Source organism: Amblyomma maculatum, chromosome 8 (genome assembly GCF_055883805.1).
Source record: "Amblyomma maculatum isolate TAMU_Amacu chromosome 8, ASM5588380v1, whole genome shotgun sequence".
NCBI lineage: Eukaryota > Metazoa > Arthropoda > Arachnida > Ixodida > Ixodidae > Amblyomma > Amblyomma maculatum.
In genome coordinates this window covers 109,570,935-109,594,607 of record NC_139351.1, presented here as the reverse complement: position 1 = coordinate 109,594,607, position 23,673 = coordinate 109,570,935, and the positions used below count along the sequence as shown (strand labels likewise).

Here is a 23,673-nt window from a genome sequence, read left to right as displayed (position 1 = left end):
GCAGGACGAGGCTTAACGGGCCGTGCACCATGGCCACCCTAAATCATCGCTCCAAGCTTCTGGCCCGGTAAAGCCAATGGTCAGCTCGCTTTTCCCCCACAAAGCGAAGACGAGGCGTGCGATTGTATTACTGCTGCCATCATTTTTTATTGATGCCAGCATCATTTCGATGTTCGCGGTCAATTCCAAGCCGACAGGTGAAACCGCTGTAATAAAGTCCACATACATCATTCATCATTGCAGCTCACCACGGGGAAACGCAGTCTACGTCCTATAGCGCAAGACTTCATTCACCGCTCGGGGACATTTTTTCCTATTCAGCATATGGGGACATTTTCTCCGGGGACGTTTTTACTGGATCCCATGACGCACACACGGCAGGCCGAGCATTCACGATATATCACTGCTATGTCCAGAACCGTCCGCCGTTCGTGTATACTCTTACTAGCCGTTAGTCGATCTTCATGTGGGGCCAACATTCTTTAGTTTTATAACGACGTTGTGACTCACCCGTGTGTCATACAGAGTTTTGCGTGGTGGTGTACGGGTTCTCGTTGCAATAGAATATCATCTTTTACACTCGCACGTAACCTTTCGGCGCGCTCCTGTCTCTACGCCAGGCGCCATCCGTCGGCGCGCATGTCCTCGTGGTCTGCGGGTCACTCGGGCAGAATGCGTGTATGTGCGAAACTCCTTAATGTGCTCTATCATCTATATCTCTAGGTACGCAATCTGCATCACTGCTCACACTTCCCCTGTACAAGAGAGTACTACAGTTATTTGACGCGCATTGTTTCCCGCTGACATGATATCCGAGGGTAGTCCAACAATGAGGTTATGAACTGGAATCAGCTTTTCATGCTGGTTGATGCACCGTGTTTTATGTGCGATGATTGTGTCTCCGTTTTTTTTTTTTTTTCATGTGTTGACGGCTTTGTGCACGAGAATGTTAATTTATCGATTTGACCCGATGGTGTAGCGATGTGCAAGACGTGTAGCCTGGTCGGCGAGCTGCGGCATGAAGGTTGCGTAGGTGAAACGCGTGCTTCCGATCACCAACGGTTTGTCTTTGGCAGCCGTCCACCGAGCTTTCTAGCGGTCGCATTAAACATGATTCGCGTACGGTATGAAAGTACGATCGCTAGCAATTTAAATTTTTTACTTTCGTATGCGACGGGGAAGTAGAGGCGGCAAACAGCTTACCGTAGTACTTTCCTGCTGTTGGTATTCGTCCAGGTCGCAGCGAAATTCCCGCGATTTCATTAGGTTCTATCCCAGACGGCTAAACGACTACGCTGTTCTCTCAAACACGCCAATAGCTTGCAGATAAAATAGTATTACCCTACTGGCAGCAGGAGCCGTTAAAACTACCTTCCCTGCTACATATTCAAAATTCTATGCAATGAAGGAAGAGTGGGTGCACCGTTTGTCGTAATATATTTAAATCAGACTTAATTTACGTCACATGCGACAACCGACGACGACACTCACCGTGTGTGCCAATTTTTAGTATAAAATATATTAATCATTTATATTATGATTTATGATATAACTGACCTTTTCCAAGTAGCATCCTGCGCATGTGCGGAGCATCCTTGTCCACCATTTTTGACGGCTATGCCGGGCAAATATAAAAGAGAAGGTTACTGCGCGTGCTTCGACCATCGGCGCGATGAACTGACGCCCTCAGCAATGCACGCGTTGCTCTCGCCCGCACTCATAACATGCGAGAATACACGGCCAGAACCGCCAGCGTCTTTTTGTCATGGATTAAGCATACAACAGTTGCATTTTACCGGTACTCACCTACGGGGCTGAAACTTGGAGGCTGACGAGAAAGATTCTGCTCAAGTTGATTGGTAGATAGATTTGTTTATTGATAGGAAAAACAGAGAGGTTGGCCGGAAGGATTAAAATCTGGCCTGCTGCTCTGTACTGGGGAAGGGGAAGGGGAGAAGAAAGAGGATCATGGTGGGTGACGATGTGGGGGAAGGCATATGAAAATATATACAAGCATGACAGCTTGCTTTACAAGCGCGAACCAAGTCCGGTGGCGCGCAAAAAGCGGCAAAGAGCCCGCACTGCCTGGGCACCCTTCCCCTTGTCCTGCCAAGCGTCCAGCAGCAACTCCTCCGACAGAGACCTCTTACCCAAACGCTTTAAGGAAGCGGCTAGCACTACGTTCACGCGCATGCACTGGGCACACCAATAATATATGGTCCACAGTTATGATGCCTTAAGTTGAACATTCAGGGCAGTCCGCCTATACATATAAATGCAAGTATACCTGTCCGTAAAGCCATGTTTAAACGAAGTTAATCTAGCAAGTATCCTTGATGGCGCGCAATTTCACGCGGAGAATAAAATGACAATGTTCGTTTCGGGCGTCTGGCTGGACCCAGTAAGCTGCTGTAGAATTCTTCATACAGTTTGTAAGAAGACATCGTGGTATCCGCTCTTGAAAAAAGGAAAGCTGTTGGGAGGCCACAGCTGAGGGCACTTTTTGTTTCCGCATCGGCTTATTTCCATGGGGCCCGCAGTGCGTATGGATCCATTGAAACGTTATCCCGTGCTATGCCCGGGCGAGTTGGTGGAACACATTGAAAGGAAAACATCTCAAGTGACAAACACCAAAGCTGTGCTTCTCTCTGCTTGTGCTGTTCTCTGCTTAGGCAGCGCTCGTCCTGTGGTTCTCTGCTTTGGTGTTTGTCTCTCGCGTTGTTTTCCTTTCAGTATGTTATCCTGTGGCCTTGCAGTCGGGCAGATGTAAGGAGTGTCATGATGGTGAGTGCCATAGTCTGGTAGACGGTGTGGTGGTGTTACTTAAGTAACAGAAAATGATAGGTGTAATGTTAAGAGATAGGAATCATGCACAGCGGGTCAGAAAAATAACTCGAGTTAGTGACATTCTAGTGCAAATTTCAGGAAGAAGATATGGGCTGGACATTTCGTGCGAAAGAAGAGAAACGATAGTAACGTAGGGTAACAAATTGGATTTCATAAGAAAGCGTGGGCTGCATAAAATGGTGAGGGATGATGCTGTTAAGAAGCTTTCAGGGGTCAAGCGGATGCATCCCGCTCCGATCGCCAGCATTGAAGACATTGATCATTTTCGTACTGCCATAGCCAACATTGTATATGTAGTCGACTGAATTGTCTGCGTTATTTTCTATTTTCTATTTGTTTGTTATTACGTTTTGTACCCTCCACTCCCCTGTAATTCCTCTGGCCCCTTGAGGGTAAAATAAATAAATAAATCTAGCACAGGACAGGGACTATACCCTGCAGTGGGTATAGTCAGGCTGTTGTTGATGAAGGGTACAGATGAAGCGCAGGAGGAAGGTGTGTTAGGATGTGTCCACAGATGACTCACGCGTCTTCGCAAAGGCTAGGTGAAGCCAGCCATGCACTTGACTATATTCTGCTTGAAAAATGGGCTATTTGATGCGATGGTACTTCACCTGGCGGCCGCAATAAAGGCGCGTTACTGGAAAATGGTCCATTACATAGCGGTCTTACCTCGTTAGCTTAGAAGGGACATTTCGTGGTCCAATGTGACTCGTCGTCGATCGTCTGCTGTGCAGAACACACGTGATTAATGAGGTGGCCGAAGTATTATTACAAGTTGATGCAGTTGCATTTCCTCTGAACGTTATGCGCTGTTGCAAAGAAATTATCTCAAGTAGTAAGGCTAAGTAAATTAGTAGGAAATTGGTAGTTAGTGTTGCTCTGTAAGGCTACTTAGCAGTAGTGCCAATTATTGACCCAATAACCTTCGACGAAACGTTGCCGTATGTAGTGCGCGGCTGCTGGACATTGTCCACCGTAAGGTCACACTGAACGAAAGCTCCGGTGTAGGGATGACGCGCCCGGCTTTCATCCTAAATGGGAGCGGTTCAGTTGCCGCTCGACAAGTTATTATTAATTTTTTTCAAGAATGTGTTTCCTGCTTAGGAGGCACTTCTCTCAACGAAGATTACAAATGACGTCACTGCCTTTGACGTCGGCATTGTATTGACCAATTGGGGAATTTCGTGGTGATCCCGGGATTTTGGGCGTGCACTTGGGTGCTATCGCGTTAAACGGCGGGACCCACGGGAAAGAACAAGTGTATAGAACAGTTTGTCGCCTGGAAACGCAACGTTCTGCCGCTGCAGTTGTTCCCGCTTTTCTTTCTTTCATTCCGTCCCCCTCCATCCTATCGCTGTCTGCGTTATCTTTACGGCACGTTGTTCGCCGTCTGCGCGAGCAAATAGAGCAGCTGCCATACGAGGTTGTTTTGACCGCGCTGCAGGTGCATAGAGGCGATCGCGATGGTGTCAGCTGTCCGGCGATTATGTAGCCTTGGGCGAGTTTGGTGGGCGAGGGCCGGACTGCGGTTCGCGCGCAGCGGCCAGCGATTTATATGAGGCTGTCGACGTGGTAGTCAACCGTCGCATTTAACTTCTCGCGTAATTATGCGTGCTCGTAGAAGGGACAAAAGAAACTGCGAGGGCCGCTAACGATTTGAGTATATATCGTGTCTTAATAAAGGAAACGAGCAAGCAAAAAAAAAAAAAAACTGTGCTCAGACTTTCAAGGTGGGCTCGCGAACCGCCGCAGCCCAGCGCCGATACTTCGTTGTCTTATTCTACCATGCGTGCATAGTTAACGTTGCCCACGGCGTATGCAGTGTGTGTGCGTTTAAGTATATAGTCCGCGCGCGCCCTCTCTTTCTCTCTCTTTCAAGCCCGTGATGTTGACGAAGTGAACTACCGTTATGTCGTGAGTGCACTTTCAGAAGGGAACGAAATTTAGATTGGAGTTCACTGAAGCTCCGCCGTTAAATAGAGCAGCGTTAACGACTTGGGTCCTCCTGCGGATCTCCGTTCACGTACATGCACTTTGCTCCTGGCTTCGTCAGCAATCCCTTAATCTGTCCCTTTGTTATCTCACACATACTAATCCGGTCGTAAGCTACCACAGTGCATAAAAGACCACCAAAAAAATATAAAGCCGCGCTTTTCACTAAGCCGTACACGAATACGCCTGCGTGGGCTACAGTATAGCATGTGTCACTCGGAATCTAAGTGACCCCAAGTGTTCTATTGCCACGCCCTCCAATCTCAAGGGATCAACCCGAGCTGGGTAGATCCTGCGAATTCGGCCTTGTCACGTGGTCTTATGACGTCAGACAACCCGATCAGTGCCCTGCCATTTCACGTGCGAACTAGCGCCTCCTAGAAGAAGCGGGCTCTTGATTTTTCGCTGGCATCGCCTACAAAAACAGCGCGAGGTTTTCCTAAAACGGCGTCTTAAACGCTGGCGCGTTAAATTCTTTCTGTGCATAAATGCTTATCGTAGAGGATAGAAAAACGGTTCGAGAACTGCGGCTGGCTCCGTTGGGCAGTGCTTCAGGAAGGTTGGTGCTCGTTATGCTGGCAACAGGCGGCGACTGCCATTTTCCCAGTTGCGAGGCGGAGCGTGGAAAAGGAATGCGGCAGTCGGGGAACTCTTTTTCCAAGTAGCTCTAATTCGCCATATACGTTCCCATGCTCTGCGTAATGATGTTCTTGCTGCCGGCAGTGTGCGCGTTACGATCTCTGGTATTCCGGCAGGCGCGTCCCCCTCTCCTCGCCACGGTCTCGTCTCGACTGTAGCAGACTGTGTGTCGCCGTCTTGTATATGCCTAAACCGTGTATTGTAACATCTCTGACGTCACAGTGCATCGTATGGAACTTGCAGAAGGTCGGTGCACCACGAGCGAGCCAGGCAGCTCAACAAAACACTCGTTTTCTTCCATGTTCCACACTCACATCTTCGCCATCTTGCCGGTAACACTTTCCCAAATCGCAGGCGAAGCCCTGTCGTCTACGCAGAGAGGAATAATTCTTGCGCGAATGGTTTTGAAAACAGGCTATGTCATTTAGACATAGCAAGAAAAAGCAGTGATCCAAGGATTGACCATGAGGCACGGGTGTTGAAACAGGCTGTACTGTAGGAGCGATTGCACCACACGTCGCGCATCGTTTGCTATTTGATAAGTATAACGACCTCTCCTAGCCCACGTCACAGATGATGTAGTGGGGTGCACGCGCGGTGGGCGTGGTTGAACATGGTGGGCAAAACGTTCGGGTGCGGGCGGCGTGGTGCAGTGGGTCATGATGTGGAGGCAGTTTTACTATTTTTTTTTCATTGCGTCCTGTCGCGTGGTGGGATGCGATAACTGGTCGGGGAAGACGAGCGGCACGCGTCTCTTCACAACATATGACATGTGTCATAACATATGACATGTTATATGCTATGATCTCAAGAACAGAAAATCCAAATGGGATTTGGAGGCATGCAGAGAACGAAGCGACTGGGTTGGGTTGGTTGGGTTGGTTCATAGGAAGGGAAAGGCGCAGTATCTGTCACACTTGCTCTGTGGACACCTGAACCGCGCCGTAAGGGAAGGGATTAATGCGTTTTGAGGACTTGATTGCATATGCAGAGTGTAGCGTTTATACTCGTGCGTTTGCGTATTTTTCAGTGAACGACGAACAAGCTTTTCGTTTGCTCTATTATCCTTCCGAACGAATCGCACTGAAATGGTGACCGAACTTGCTCTCAAAGACTCGGATGGCACGCGATCCGCTGGCAGTCCTGCAAGAACTCCTTGTTCGCCAGTTAGCGCAGCGAATTATGTTGTAGAAGCCGGCTTCTGTCACGAGATTCCCCTAAAGATATCCCGGCAATATGATTTCTGAAGTACAGCGACATTGCAAGAAGGAGCCGTGTAAGATGCTGCTTTCGAGCGCTTTCGTGTCCGAATCGAAAAGAGTTTTGCTGACACCAATCGAAGGCAATCTAGAAGATTATTGCGCTCTCTCTCTCACTTTCTCTCTCTCTCTCTCTCTCTCTCTCTATATATATATATATATATATATATATATATATATATATATATATATATAATGACGTTACTTTGCATACCGCTGGCTCTGCATTCTTTGTTCCGCATTGCACTCAAAGTGGGAAAAAAAATGGGGAGGGGGGGGGGGACGGTATAAGTATAGGGAGCTTGCATGAAGCAATGCATGCTGGGTAATCCGCCATGTTGTTGTTGGAGTCGTGAAGAACCCGCAGTGGGCCTTTCCGATCGCGCTAGCATCGTCTGCGCGCATTGCGCGACCATGTATACGAGGCTGAGCCGTGCTAGCTGTGTCGTCTGCTGCCAACGACTACAAAATGGCGGAATACCCAGCATGCATTGCTTCATGCTCCCTATACGGGAGGAATGTTCTCTAAGATAAGTTCACTGTAGCTTTGCCTCGCGATTCACTGACGTGTTATTGTTAACAGCGCGTATAGAATGCAAGTCCTTTCATACCTTAACGCATTTTGGGTCACTGAATTATTAGCTGAAAAATTTTTCTTCCCCTCACACAATCCCTAGAGCTCCTGCAAGCCTTTACTTTGGGAGATTACTGCTGGCAATGAGATCCCGTCTCTGTTAGGTTGAACGTAATTTAGACAACACAAACTAAAGAGGTCTATACTTCATAGAGGAGTCGTCCAGGCAAGCACGGAGCTGTTGCGTACTCTGCTCCTTTGACTTCTGGCTGCCCACATTGCTTTTGGCAAGGGTATTCTGAAAAATAAAAATAAAACTACCATCGTGATCTGCAGTAACCCCACATCCGTACGGCATGTATACATTTAAAATTGGTAGGATTTCAAGGTCTCCTTATTGAAAAACACGCCTGTTCTAACAACAGAAAAAAGTTTCGCCGAAGTGCACGTTCGCCGAGCACTTGCAACTGTTTTTGCAGGTGTGAATCGCTAATGGGTGGCGTACTGAGTAGTGCCGCGTACGTACTTGTGATTGATCTATATATGACCAATGCACAATTTGAGACAAAAACTGCACGTAGTCCGACAGCCACCTCAGGAGTTAAAGCAAAAGGTGGTGTTTAAGCGAGTCAGAGGCTTTGCGTATGTGAAAGATACCCACTGTAAATAATTTGTGTTCAGCGTTCTCTATAAGCCTTTCTTTCACTGCAGCTTTGTTGCTTTCTGTCCTCGCATCGCGGCATTGGTCCAATGCTCAGGGCGCTCGACTGCCGTGCACAAGGATGCGGGTTCGAATCCCGGCCTCGGCGGCCGCTTTTCGATGGAGGCGAAAAGCAAGGCGCCCGTGTGCTGTGCGATGTCAGTGCACGTTAAAGAACCCCAGGCGGTCAAAATTTCCGGAGTCCTCCACTACGGCGTCTCTCATAGCCTGAGTCACTTTGGGACGTTAAACCCCACAAACCAAACCAGTTTACTGAAATGTTTCTTTCTAGTTTGGAATCCAGCACGCGTTGCTTTCGTGAACGGAATTTAACGAGACAGATAGGGAAACGTTTTCGTGACTCGTCGTCCGGTGAGAGCATACTGTCTCACGTGTTCACGCAGTGTTTTTTTTCTGAGGCTGGTGTCTCATGTCTACCGCTCGATAACGTACTCCTTGCCGAGCAGAGGTCAACGTAGGAGGCGTTGGTTGCGGTGCGCTGCGCGGCACTCTTCATCCATGTAAAGTTTGTTTACAGTTTTCGCTATAAAGTTCGTCTCTGTCCTGTGTCCATACCTTGGGCGAGTTCACACGCGTACGCTACGGGCGCTTCGATTCGGGATTTCCGTCGGACCCGCACGGTGTCAACTGACTGGCATGCGTGGAAGCTAGTATAGCATCATTGGCCGGCGGTGCGCCGTCTACTCTCTATCCGTTATATCCGAGACCATGATTTCGCTGGAGCGAGAGCCGCATTCCCATCTCGTGTGTGCGCACTCATATAACGAAGCGGTCGCGTACTCGATCGGTGTCGGCGGAGAATTAGACCGAAGCGCGCGACGGCTGCTGTGATGGCCTGCTTTTGCCGATGCAGTGGGAAAATTCCACCGGCTTCGCTCCCTTGTTCTGCGCGTTGGGCAGAGTGCGAATGCGTGCATGTGTGTGTGTGTGTGTGTGTGTGTGTGTGTGTGTGTGTGTGTGTGTGTGTGTGTGTGTGTGTGTGTGTGTGTGTGTGTGTGTGTGTGTGTGTGTGTGTGTGTGTGTGTGTGTGTGTGTGTGTGTGTGTGTGTGTGTGTGTGTGTGTGTGTGTGTGTGTGTGTGTGTGTGTGTGTCCCGCTACCCGATTGATTGCCATCTGTCTCGGTTGACGTTCGCGTGGCATGTACCTCTCCATTCCTCAACCCCCGCTTTTGTACGTGATGTCTTCGCACACGAGTGATATGCTCGAAAAGACAACGATATAACATTTAACGCGATAGGATGAAAGGCCCGGTTATATATATAGCCCTGCGTTATGGCCGCTGAGAGTGAAAACTCACGGGCAGCCCCTGACAGGTTCTAGCTGGCAGGTTTGTAGCATGGACGTAGCTTTGTCGTTGAATCAAATTAAAATTCTCTATTTTTGTGTCACTCAATTCGAATGCATTAAGCCGATACCACGAAAACCTGTTCCCATCGTTTGCAAGTCAACCGCGATATATATACATAGTACATGTATCGATATAGTAAACGTCGACCCTGAGCGAAAAAAAAAATCGTCGTGACGTCAAGTTTTATATTTTGTTTTTTACCTTTTCTAGACTACAAAAGCTTCGTTTTTGGGTTAAAGCAGTGTATATTTTTTATTTAGCGGAACGACGTAATGAAACGCCAACTTCTATGCTTCGTCAGTGTCCCTTCAAATACCGGTCGCGCTTCGCCCTCGTATTTCGGTGTCACCGATGCCCTCGGTACTGTATCCGACCGGCTGCAGTGCACTGTGGTGCGAGGTCACATCAAGTAGAGGTGCGGGCCTGACATTTCTGACATTTGACCCTTGCCAGCGGGTAGGGAGAAAACGGTTGGGTAACTATAAGCAATAGTATAAACAGCAGACTGCGTGGCAGCGGCGGCTGATTCATGCTGACGCTCCGTACGCTCCTTCGCTCTAGCGCGGTACTGCTGAACTATATTCATCTGAGACGTATATACTCCGAAATTTGAATCCTCCCTCCCCTTTCTCCGCATGAGATGTTATGTGGTCCTCTATCACTAGCGTCAAGCTTTTGTCGAGCGGAGCACGTCAACGCCTTGCTACGCCCACGATTAGCCTGTCGCTCGGCGGGAGCATATATTTGTCCGTCCTCCGTAACACGGGCACATTCACGGCCTTTCGCCTAGACGATGAAGTGACCAAGACAGGAAGCTGGGAGTGAGACAGCGAAGCGTGCAAATGTTACGCTGAAAGGAGAGAGAGAGAGAGAGAGAAAAGGGGGGGGGGGGGGGGGGGGGGCATTTAAGACTGCTTACTTGCAGGAGAGGCGAAAGCGCGGACTGCTTTTCAATCCACCCTAATCAAGCTAATTCAGCGCGATACGCCATTGTTTCACTTATGCCACCGTAATTCAATCTAATCCAACATAATTTATTCTTGATGTATCATGGTCAACAAGAATTCACCATCAGTCAACCTCATCATCACCATCATCATCAAAACGTTTTAATTCCACCGAAATGATACTCCTTTTTGGACCCCCCGGCACGCAGGCCTAAGGGAGCCCCTCAGTCCGCCTTATCTCAACGTAATCCATTTCCCAATTCACCCCGAATCCAACGCAGTCCACCGTAGTCTACACTACCGCAACTTAATCCAATATAATAATCCTCCGATATCCATTACGCGTGACATCGCGCGCGTCTTGTCCTGGCCGCGTTGATTGGGGTTCTTGGCCGGACTCAGCCCCGCAACGTCTCGAAGTTTGTTCATACAGTCAAAAAAAAAAAAAAAAAGTAGGTTTCCTGCGGTTTCATCCACATGTTTGGTGCTGGCATACCGTAACGGCATGCGGTACGCGCATGACGCGCGTACTGAAGTGTTACACCCTTTGTAACAGTCAAAGCTGGCGAACATGCGTGTCGAACTTGACGCAACAGTATGCGTCCAACTATACCGCACACCACGCGCCTCGCCGTCGCTGAAAGCTGCTCCCGACTCGTGTACTCGTTGCACACCGGACGGAAGTCGGAGGCATCCAGGAAGGCTCGTCGACCCAGTATGTGTGGTGTCGATGACGATCATTGTCTCTTTCTGCCCTTCCGCCCGACCCCCCCGTGCGTGGGTAAAAACGCGCGCTTGTCGCCGTCTCGGCGCGTATATAGTCAAGCGCCCATCCATCTAAAGGGTGTCGACGTCTCCCGCTGAAGCGCACGTGGAGTGTCGTTGCCGCGTGCCGTTTCGCTATGTAGCGCAGATCGTTGTCGCCCACATACCGGCGTGTTTACCCACGAGCGAGACGTTCAGTAGGAGTGTGCAGCGCCCCACACGCGTGTCTAGAGCGCGGGCACAATGTCGCGGCGTAAAGTGCCCTGGCGTGACATATGGAGATTGCTTGCCGGGAACAAAATCAGACCCTTTTCATTGTCGTTACAAAACGCGGCTTATTTCTCGTGTCCATCGAGCAGCTTCTTCAGATGTCAGCTTTGCTGGCTGGAGAGCGCTGTGCGAGCATTCCGGAACGCTGCACGTTGACTACCGTAAAGGGTGTACCGTGCACGGGTACGCCATACGTGTCTTTCGTACTTTATAGTACTGAATGGTACGCTGAGTATTGCGTGTCTTCTATACCGTATATGGTGTACTGTATACATCGAGTATAAACATGGTCTTTACTGTGCAGGTGCGGCCAAAATATTACGGAGCACACTCTGGCGTTTGAAAAGCTCTGACGCATAGAATAGAAGATGTGTGGTAGTTACTTGGGTCTATGCGTGAGCGCAACCGCGGCATGTGCTGACGTGTGAATAAAGCACTTCCTAATATTCATCATCATCAGCCTGACTATACCCACTGTAGGGCGACGGCCTCTCCCATATTTCTCCACTTAACCCGGTTCTGTGCTAGCTGCATCCACTTGACCCCTGCGAACTTCTTAACCTCATCTGCCCACCTAACTTTCGCCGCTCCCTGCTACGCTTTCCTTCCCTTGGAATCCAGTTTGTTACCCTAAGCGACCATCGGTTATCCTCTCTTCGCACTACATGTCCTGCCCATGCCCATTTCTTCTTCTTAATTTCCACTAGAATATCAGTAACTTGAGTTATTTCTCTGGCCCACTCTGCACGCTTCCTATCAATGTTACCCCTTACCATTTTTCTTTCCATAGCCCTCTGCGTTGTCCCCAACTTATGTAGAACCCTCTTGGTTAGCCTCCACGTTTCAGCCCCATAGGTGAGTACAGGTAAGATGCAACTACCGTGTACTTTCCTCTTGAGCGATACCTAATATTCGCTATAGGTTAAAGCTTTCATCGCCGATGCATGCTTCGAATTATTATAGCCGAGACTGTGCTTAGCGTAACGTATACGTGGGCAGCTGTATACTGTATCGTTTATGAAATGGTATTGTGTGAAGTGCCTCAGAGAGTTGTAGAGGCGCGCGCCATTGAAGGGAACGCTACATTTTCGACTCAGTAAAAAAACAATTGCATTTGGGCAAAAAAAAAAAATTGAAAAAAAAAATTCAAGAGAGTTGTTATCATCTTAAGGAAACTTGTGAAAAAAAAAAAAAAAAGCGAGTTTTCGGAACTGGTGAGTGCAGAATTATATGTGTAGTATATGATGGTGACTGTTAGTTAGCCTGCTTAATCTCCGTTAATACAGGTGTAACGGTTTACAGCACTTTGCGGTTCATTGTCATGTTTTTATATGAACAGCGAGGCACGTGGACCTCTCGACATCTGTATAGCGCTCTGCTCTCCGCAACGTACAAGTCGTGATTTCAGCGCTGCCTTTAGGCGCCGCTTGTCTCTTGTACGACGGTCTCTGGGGTGTTGAGACGTTATCTCTTTCGGACACACTCGTCCGCCGGTGTGCCTGCCGCTGGCCGTACGGGCGAACGTGGCATGCCCCGGCTGGCTGTGCACTTGCTGGGCTTAATGGGTCGTCGGCAGCGCGCGGCGTAGCCGCGTTCGCCCGCTTGGAATGCCTGCCGCGCGACCTAGAAATTACACGCCGGTCTTGCTGCTGCTGCTGCTGCTGGTGGTGGTAGTACTGCCGCGGGCTTCGCCACCGCTGCTTGCGCTACAGCAGCTGCTGCTCCCTCGCTGTGCGCGTGTTCCTTTTCTTGTTTTTTCCTTCTCCGTGCAGCAGCAGCAGCCGTGGCGGCATACTCCAGCAGGAAGCCGCACAAACTCGATTCGTGCAGGCGTGATTTATGCGCTATAGCGAGTGCCGCTAGGCTGTTGGCCAGAGGGGAGCCATATGCGCGTGGCCTGTGCTCATGCGTGTATGTTAGTGTGTACGAGCGGTCCATGGCTGTGTCTTGCGGAGCTTTCGCCTCGAAGAAAGGGCGACCGGAGGGCGGGAAAATCGAGGGACACAATCGGTGTTCCTGCTGTGGTTGTTTTTCTTCTTTTGTTTCTTTCGTTTTTGTCCTTGGGGGACGCTAGATGTGCCTGAGCGAAATGCCGGCAAAGGTCGCACCCAAGTTGACCCCTTGAGACGCGCACGAGACGTCGCGATGTGTGCACATTATGAGGAGTAGATTGTTAGCGACAGGAGGCGTTGTAGCCTCGCTATACCCGGCATTGTCTGAGCGCCGCCAGATCTGTAGCCACCGCACAGCACGGCCCGCGGCATATGCTCTGTCTGACAACGACGCTGAACGCCAAAACTTTCGTCTCGAATGCCTCGCTTCAGGTGGATGTTAGCACGTGTCGTCGAGTTTTTCGTAAGGTGTAGATGTTGAAGTCACATGATAGGCAACTTCGGACACGCCTCTTGATCAATGGTTTTTCATCGTGAGCTGCAGGTGCCGCCTGCGTGAATGTTGCGAATATAATGAGGTGCTCGGAGTGATATTGAGGGAATGAGAAGTTTTCAGTAACTGCAGTGAGGGAGGGGTGAAGTAGCAAATCAGTGAGGAAATGAGAATTTCCATCTCGAATGATTTCGATCGCCTTCACTTCTTGCGCATTGACATTGCACAGCTCAGTGGGTTCCACATCCATCGTGGTTGCAGGCGTAACAACGTATATGGTCTAGTTGCATTAATTGCGTTTTACCGCGAACGGGATGACAGTAGCTGGTAGCGAACGCAAGATCGCGCGCGTCAGATGGACGCGCCAAGCGTGGCAGCAAAAGTGGGGGGTATTTCCCTCGATTGCCTCCGGGAATGGTGACGCTACGCTGAGTCAGTATAGCCTGTTCCGAAGGCCGTGCCTATTGGCGCACGTCGGACTGTTCGATGAAAAAAAAAAAAAAAAGTGGATTGTTTGGCGCCTGGATGCCTGGATCATGGGGAGATAGGTTTGGAAAATAGTGTGGAAATACGGACATCATGAGGCACAAACTACTTGCGCTCCATCTTCTAACAACCACCCGATGAAATGGGCTCGTTTGAATTGCACAGTCGCTCGGCATATCTGCAGGTCTTCCCGCAGGAAATTTTCCTTTCGCCACGTGTGGCGTGTGGAGTTCGCGGGGTTATCCTTTTCCGCTACTGCCGATAGGACACGAAAAGGCCGCGAAAGCACGTGTTCGTGCCAAGCTTTAATCTTCTTTAGCACATGACTAAGTAGTATAAAGTCAGGTTCATGCTGTTTTTCAAAAGTTGTCAATTGCCATTTGCAATATATGCCCTCCCCCCCCCCCCCCCCCCCCCCACACACACACACACTAATTTTGATTGACTAACAGGTGGGTGCTCACGCAAGCACTTCTGAGTGCGGTCGTTTTGGGACGTTAAAACCCACGAACAAACAAACAAACAAGCAAACAAGCAAACAAACAAACAAACAAACAAACAAACAAACAAACAAACAAACAAACAAACAAACAAACAACATCTTCTGAATGCGGCTGTTTTTTCCGCTTGTACGTTTCCTTTGCTTGCGCCTGTCGTTACTATTTCAGATTAATTGGAAAAAGCATTTACCGAGGAGAGGCCTAGCTATACGTCCCGCCGCGTGTTGCCCTGTATTACTATAATCGTCCGTCTTGTTCGTTCTTATGTTTTGTATTGCGATCTGCCCTCGAAGGCAATCATTGAAGCAACCACTGGTTTGGCGGACATCCACACGATAGTGGAATTTGTTATACGACGCCTTTGTAGTGACAGGATGTGTTTTGTACGAAATGTATTTTGGTGTCGAGCCTGCATATATAATGCAGCACGTCTAAACCTATTTGCCTGTTCTCAATAAGTCGTGGAAAGCTAGAGCAAGCCACGAACGGTGGACCGAGAGCTGTGGATCCAAAACAATAACTGGCTTCAGCGTTTGCGATTGTCCGCGCATGCAATGCCTCCTAGATGTGCTCTCTCTTGTGTCGCTGGGGGAGAGATGCGGCTGGCTCACGCAGCCGAAGCGGACTTGGCAGTCTTCGTGGCTCATGTACGAGCTGCGCGCAGATGCTTGGCAGACGACACGCGAATGGCAGTCAATTAATCAACTTGCGCAGTGCTGCTGTTCGGGCGGAATGTGTCTTGCTCCGATCGGAGGGGCCACAATCGCTGTTCAAAGTTTTCGATATGAGCCGGGCTTCACACGGTCGGTTGACGGAACCATCGCGCAATGTCTACCGTGAATCGCATTTCTGTGCGATGGAGCACCCTGAACGACCCGTCGCATGGCGGTTGGATAAGCAGTGACACTCTCGCATAAACACTTTGTAGCGAAGCCTCGATTCTATAGGTGTCACAAGAGGTTTCTATTCCGGGGGCCTACAGACGCCCATGTCGGATTTTAACGTTGGTCGGATTCCAAGGAGTGCTGTACATCGCTGCGTCTCTCGTGAGACTGCTTTCATTTGGCGATGTAGACGTTCCGACATGACTCCAAGGATGATAGGCAGTCATTCCGATGCGAGACAGGTTATGCTGGTTAGAAGCTGGCCTCGATCAGTCGTGACTGTCGACGTGCGGCCAGTGATAAAGAAAAGCACGGGCACTGCATGGTGTCAGCGGTGATGTCTTGCAGTGGGTATAGATTAAACCCAACGTATAGCATAGTTCCAGGCACATGATCACATTTGATTCACCGTTACGAAGGGTTCGGGAACAGGCGATATCCAAGTGCACTGGATCAAATCTGGCGTCATGTACCGGCAGCCTTGCCAATGGCGTCAAAGTATGGCGTTGAACTTTGGACCGTTCGCAATTGACGAATTCTTCTCTATCGGCGCATGGCGAGATGCATCTTGCCGTCACTACCTTTTTGCGTGGCCCGAATGCCCGGATGTGCCAGATTGTGCAGAGGTTGGTAGACGTTATTACGACGGAGACACGAAGGACAAAAGGACGCTCGATCTTAACTGAGATGGGAAGAGGTAGCCGTTGTAACTTGAGTGGCTCCCGTTCTGAGCGAGTGACTCAGTATTTGATCCATGCTCTCTGAGCTGCTGCCAGCTGAAGTAAATCGGTTCTTTCAGAAAGGCCACGGGCGTTTACGGGGCTGCTTGGCGGGTAGTCTGCGACCGCGTTGTTCACCCCGTTCCGGATATGTAAAACACCTAACGTAACTCAGGGGCGGTATTCGTTCCTCTGCCAACGTTGATGAAATTAGGGCGCATGTAAGAGATACAAATCAATCCACGCCTTCCAGACAGTTACGAAAGTGTTTGAATGCGGCATATAGATGGTAACCGTAATCCTCGGCCGAAAGTGCTGCAACGCTGTTCTCGACCGATCAGCTTTCCAGAGGAGAATGGTGTCGGGTCTCAGATTCTGTAGCGTTGCGCAGATGGCTGCGTCCTAGCTCTGTGGCGTGGTGGTGGTGGTGGTGGTGGTGTAAACATTTATTTACTCTTTGTATAAGGAGGTGTTTGGGCCGAGGCCCTATTGGCCCAGGTCCTCACAAATTCTAGGTGGAGCTCCTATTCCGGAGCCCCAGTGGCGTCTAACGCTGCTCGCGCCCTGGTGATCAAGGTCCGCTGGGGAGGTCATGGCAACTGAGCAGCGCCGCCTCCCAGGCCTCCCTAGAAGGGTGGGTAATGAAGGATTGGGAACGGTGGGGATTGGATGGACAGGCCCAGACCACGTGGAAAACGTCCGAGAAGGTCGCTCCACACAGGCTGCAGCCCCCATCAAAGTCTGTATTGAAGTACCCGCTTGCAGATAGGCGAGTAGAGCAGCGTCCGCCTAAGCCTTCTTGACCCGATGGAGAGCGTCACATGCATGCCAATCACTCCGAGTGAGGGTGCTCTCCGTTATTGCTAGTATTCTATGTAGACGGCGCAGAGTTTCAGTGCACTGGGACGCGAAACGCCAGCTGCGATATACCAGTCGAAAGAATTGTCGGAACTGACGTTTTGCGCTCGGTTGTGGAAATTCCCGCTCAGCTGTGACCTTACCCGCATGAGGGCGAATTCCCCCGCGCGATTTAGTATGCCCCAGAAGGGACAGTTCGGGCACACCACGCTGACATTTTGCTGCATTGCCAACCTTGCCGTATGCAGAGAGGCGCGAGAAAAAGGTGCGGAGTTGTCCCTGACCTCCGATGGGGTGACGCTTCCTGTGAGGTCATCTAGGTAGACATGGCAGAAGTCTACAGTGCTCAAGACACTCCATGAGTGAGTGGTTAATAACGTTTCAGGTAGGGTTTAACGCGGCCACGGCCTAGGCCTCCCACGTGGGAACGTCGGGATCCTGTTTCTACGCGCTCCATGAACCGCTGAAAGATTTGTCTCGAGCCCGAAAGGCGTTCGAAGAAATTAGGCCGAAAGGCGTTGCTGTGGTGGTGTTGGGATGCGCTGTTGCCACGGGTGAGGTTCACTTCGAAAAATGTTATAGCACTGTGCAGGTTCGTTGTTACGTCGCAAATGTGTGCCACAGATTAGCGATGAGGAACGGTCTCTGTATTCAGCGCCTTGGAATGTCCACATGGAACGCCGGTTGTCCAATGTTGGTTTGGGATTATGTGGATTTGAGATTCCGAAGGGCTTGTTCACTGGCGGATGTATAGTCCGGGGTGTCATCGAATGCTAGGCGGGTAAAACGGAATAAGGAATATGCGGCGTAATAATGTGATGGTGCACATTATGCTGAACTGCAATGTCATTATGGCCACAAAAACTGTTTTACCACCAGGTTCCGCAAAAAGTATACTATATAGGGCTTTAGGAGGATGTCTTCATGGTCTGCCCTGAACCACTGCCCGATCGAGACACAGGATCCTGCTGACGGCGTTTGCACAAGTAAAACGGAAGGCTAAAATGGTCGCGCCGATTATATTAGGCTCACTAGCTCGTATTCGTTGAGGCACTTATCGATGTGTTCAACAGATTTCCGAGCAGAATGTTCGCAGTGATAGAGATTTAGCACACCGTGATTCGCCACCGCGCGTTCCACTGCGCATGCCCAGATCAATTTGATGCCAGTAGATGGCGCCACATACTGGATGTCGGCACATAGACCTGCCGCATTGAAACCAATCAGTTTGTACGCCCCGCCCACGAGCGGTAGAGGATCACGGTGGCGGATCGCGCATCACGGTATGCTAAATCTCTACTGTCAGCGTTGCTCTCGGCGTCGCCGTCTTGAGACATGTCCAGGAGTACTAGTGGTCACTGGTAACCCAGCGAGACAGCGGCTCCGTCGAAGGCCACATGGATAACGCGTGTTGTTACGAGCCTCCATCAAAATTGTTACGTATAAGGGCGAAAGCCTTTAATGCCTCATCATTGTCAGCAGGAGCTGTCGGCAGAGGGTGTCACACTTTTGAGGAATATAGTTAATAAACCTTTTCTCCACCGAGAATCGAACCTCCATCCCTTGGATCCCCAGCCGAACGCTTTACCAACTGCGCCACTCCCCAGATCGTGGAACGTCCATCATAATTCCCCTTATCTACCGTGAGATAGCGGGATTCCGCGAGTGACAGATACTGCGCCTTTAATTTCCTGTAAACGAATTATAGAACGCCGGTGAACTTTGATGCGTTCAATGGAATGCTGGTTGTGTTCGACAAGGGGCGCGCCATGTACCGTTAGGACTGGTCATGACGTCACCAGGCGATTCATGCAGACGAAGCTGACCCCGCCGGGCGTCCGATCCAGGCGTCCGTGCGGCGCATTTCATTTAGCGCTTCCTCGAATACTGCACCATACAGGTTTACTCGATTTGGCTGAACTAGCTGCACTAGTTCGTTGAGTGCAGCACCTTCGTAATCGTTCTTCCAGTGCAGCGCGTGACCTCTGCACCTTGCTATTTCTTTTGCAAAGGCGCAGGCCTAGTTCAGCGCGAGTTCGCCGCATCTCTGAACTGGCCCGTTGTTCGCCGCATCTCTGAACTGGCCCGTTGCCAAGTGCAGCGAGTGCAGCAAACGTGCAGCGCCAGCGGCGCTAGTGTCGCGCTGCACCTGAACTAAGCCTGATCTAGCTGAACTAGCGCTGCACGCTCTCGGGACCCCCTTGGATCCTGTCAGAACTGGTGTAGAAAGTGCAGCCAAATCGAGTAGACCGGGCGCGCCATATGCACCGTTAGGACTGGTCATGACGTCGCTGCAGACGAAGCTGACCCCGCGGGCGTCCGATCCAGGCGTCCGTGCGGCGCATTTCATTTAGCGCTTCCTCGAACACCGCACCATACAGCAAACAGAAGCAGACACAGATGTCTAGGGGGCGTTAGTACAGCCGGCATCAGCGGCATTTGAAATTCATTTACAGGATAGAAAAGGCCAGTATCTGTCACAATTCTCCGCGGACACATGTACCACGCCTCAAAGAAAGGGAGGAAGGGGGGAGTGAAAGAAGATAGGGAGATAGAGGTGCCGTAGTGCAGGGCTACGATCCACCGCGCTATAATGGCTTTCGCCTCATCGCGGTGTGCTCCCCTGATGGGGCTGGGGCAGGCAGGTCACCGCCGCTTGCGGCGGGGGCTAGCCTGTTACCGAATTTTTATCTGTTGTAGGCCGTCATTGCACCCGCCACCGCTTCGGTGGTGGACGACGGCTGTTGTTGCGGCGCGTGTCTTTCTCTCCCTCTTCCTTTTCTTTCTTTTCTATTTTCTCCTCTGTCTGCACGAGGCAGCGGAGGTGGCTCAGCTACAGAGCCAGTAGCAGGCCCGTGCATTTTATTTTCCTTTTTCCTACAGCCACAACAACTTTAGTGGTCCAAAGTGCCCTCTAGAATTTTTATGAGCGCTTAAGGCTACCCTTACGGCGCGGTTCAGGTGTCCACGTAGCAAGTGTGACAGATACTGCGCCTTTCCCTTCCTGTGAACCAATTAATAATAATAATAATAATAATAATAATAATAATAATAATAATAATAATAATAATAATAATAATAATAATAATAATGGCGAAAGCCTTTCTAGGCTATATATGTCGGCAAGGTCGTGTCCGCAGTCGTTTTGTCGTTGTCAAACGAATGAGTGTGATCGATAGAGGATGATAGGATGCCGCAGAAAAAAAATATTACGTCGACAGGATGTTTACTTAATTAGAGCCCCCAAAAATGTAAAAGTAAAATCAAACATACGTCGACATTAGCCATACGACTAATGTCGACGTCCAATGGGTGTGACGACACGCCAGCCGGAAGTGGGTGTTTCTGACAACCTATAAAGAAATCATCGAAAATTATAGATTAGGAAGACGGCTGATGCCGCCACCGGATCCGAGCTTAAATAATAAAGAGGCCATATAGCCTGGCGGCGATTACAAGTCGGAAACTTCCCAAACCCTGTCTGGTAGTTTCACACTCAGATAGATAAAGAAAAAAAAAAAAGATAAATGTAAAGCCTGCGAAGCGAAGGGGACCATAGCTGGACCATATTATTTGGGAACGCCCTGTCTCCGGGTGCTTGGGACAACATTAAAAGTAAAGAATCTTGGGAGATAGTGCTGCAAAGCGACGTCCTCGCTGACCAGCAAAGAGCCGTCCGCCTGGCGGCTGAGGCCGCGACCAATCCTTAGTCGCGGAGGTTCCAGCCCCCGTTCATCATGGCCTGCATGCCAGGAGCGGGGAGTAGGGGGCCTCCTAAATCGGTGGAAAATATAGTTTTAATCAATCAATCAGGAAAACAAAGGTGCAGTGTCAGTCACACTTTCTGTGGACGCCTGACCCGCGTTGCCCGCGCCGTAAAGGAAGGGAGGAAGGTGGGAGTGAAAGCGGAAAGAGAATGGGGTGCCGTAGTGGAGGGCTGCAGAATAGTTTCGACCACCTGTGGATCTTTAACGTGCACTGACATCGTACAACACACGGACGCTTCACCTTTTCGCCTCTATCGACACGCAGCTGCCGGCGGTCGAGACAAGAAAATTTCCACTGTGCGGCATCAGCTTTGGCCTTTCTAGCAAAAGCTATACAAGGTGCGAGCGATGTACTGTTCAACAGCAACGCTCAGGCTTTCTCATTTCTCCAGTGCAAATTCTGCTGTGCTCTCGCAGTTTTGTTCAGAGTCTGGGATGGCTCAGGCTGGTGAGGCTGTCAAGCTCCCTTCGTCTTGTACTCGCGCCTTTCGGAGATGCCAAAAAGCACGTTACCGTGAACCAGCAAGCACAGTTTTCGACGTCACTGAGCTGTACGTGTACTAACTATGTGGGGGACTGAGTGGCGAACACCTGCTGTCTGTGGCTGGGCGTGCATGCATGCATACTGAAGCTGCTAGTATATGGGGTTGTGCGGGATGATCAAGGAGTGGGCTTCAGCCGTGCCAGTGTTCTAGACAGTTGGATAACATCCCAGGGAGTATCACCACTTCACCCATTGTGTCTGCGCGCAAGGCGCTTTGCCTGTCCTTGAACCGGCGATTGTGTGTGAATGCGCGTTAACGCTTAACGGGATAATGAGTGCTGATCGCATTGGCCGCGTAGCCTGTTGATAATGGCTGCGGCAGAGTGTGCGCCGGGAAACGCGTACCTGCATGTCGACTACCTTGGAATGGAATGCGTCGGCAGGGGCGGACGTGCGTTGTGCAGTGTAGTCCCACACAGAGTGGGAGCACTGGGCGCAACGACCCGAGGGTGTCATTGTGGCTCCTAATGTATTCAGTATAAAGTACCAGAAAAGAAAGATGGACTAAGGTGCAAGATGTACGAACAGTGGTTATGCTGCGTACCCGGTGCAAGTGCCGAATGTACAACGTCGACCACAGAAAGCTTACAGACAGTCCAAAATCGCGGTCATTAAATTAAGGGGGGTTGGGGGACGATTTGAAATTGCTCTGCCTTCACTGTTAACTGCGTTACAACGGCAATGAAGCTGTACGTTCACTAAAGATGGAGCTTTTAACAGCGCTGTAGATCTAGGGCTTCCACTCTGCCCAAAAACTCTTCTGTGTGCTTGTCCGGTCATCGTTCCGAGCATGCCTCTTTCAGGTGTATAGTTGCAAGGTGACTAGCTTCACGAACACTGATTGTTGGGCGGTTTGACCTCGTCTTGGTCGAATGTACTGGAGATGCTAACCTGAGCAGCACTGTTGAGATGGGAGTCGAACCCGCCAGGACATCGAATCAGACGCGCTTCTCTCAGGTTATACAGGCACGTTCGTATTCGGCTTGATGAAATCGGGGCTGTACATCTATACTTTTTGTGGTCTTTCACATAACGTGGCAGACTACGACTATGTGCTAATAAGTGTGTGCTACCCGACACCTAAGTGACAGCCGAGGTGCTGGCGCACCTAATTCGCACTTGGATTAACCACGCTAACTCACTCGTCATTCTTTGTATGAAAGCGCTGTATACTTCACGGGGTACATAAAAAGAAACGAGTGATGGTTTATCGCGGCTAATCAGTGGATATCTTCACGTCGTTGGGCAGGACGAATCTTCTCTGCAGACAGCTCGGATAATCCTGGCTCGCTCTCCGTGTATGTGATATATACCCGGCCCATGTTGCCATGAGTGACGTAGATACAAAGCACCGCTATAACCGAGCCGCACTAACGTGCCTGCGTTAGACTACGGGCAGCATGTCTAACTCGGGACCCAAAGACCTGTAAAGCTGGATTCCGATATCACCCTCCCATGTATATCAGTGGAAAAGCCCTATAGTTGGTAGCGCCTGCCATGAGCTCGGCACATGTTCCACGCAGGCACCTGCCAAATCTGTCCTGCTAGCCTATGTAGCGCCTTCGCATTACAACAGTCGTATCTATGAACCCTCGACTTCTGACTTCTGAGGATGCCTCTGGCAGGTGACATCGCCGGGCGCATGGTTGGCCGTAAGGCTTTGCAACGTCATTCGACCACGTGACGTTGCTGATTTGGCAGGCGCTGCCAACTCACTTAGCTATACTTTGAAGTAGGAGGGCGGGGAAAATGAACTATTCAGGACCCTTGCATTCAGTCGGGCGTGCTGCGCCACGCAGACAGTGTTCGTTGTCGTACGACCTGATTAGGCGGGGCTTTGTATTTACATCGGGTGGTACCTCGCATTATAGGGTACATGTATGCTGGAGCGTTAGTGCGATAATAGATGCGCAAATTATGGGTTTAGTGATAAAGCGAGTGGAAGAGAGCTGATATGTCGTGAAAGTGCGGTCCACAAAGTCTCGCAGCAAACGAATCTCATTCCATCCCGCCTTGCTCTAGGAAAGAATGCGCTGTGGGCATTTCCTTCGTTTTTATTTTCCTAAAAGAAGCACTACTACTGAACAAGCTGCTATGTCCTAAATAAAAGGGTTAATGCGCGAGGTAAGCCCAATACACCTCGCGGTTGGCTCGTGCGCGTGCC

The 23,673-nt window shown here is 50.1% G+C and overlaps 1 protein-coding gene across 1 annotated transcript in view; it reads left to right on the top strand.

Annotated features, from left to right (window-relative positions):
- Positions 1–23,673, top strand: part of LOC146182160 (Na(+)/H(+) exchange regulatory cofactor NHE-RF2) — a 60,250-nt gene that overhangs the window by 3,859 nt on the left and 32,718 nt on the right. The gene's annotated exons all lie outside the window — the stretch shown is intronic.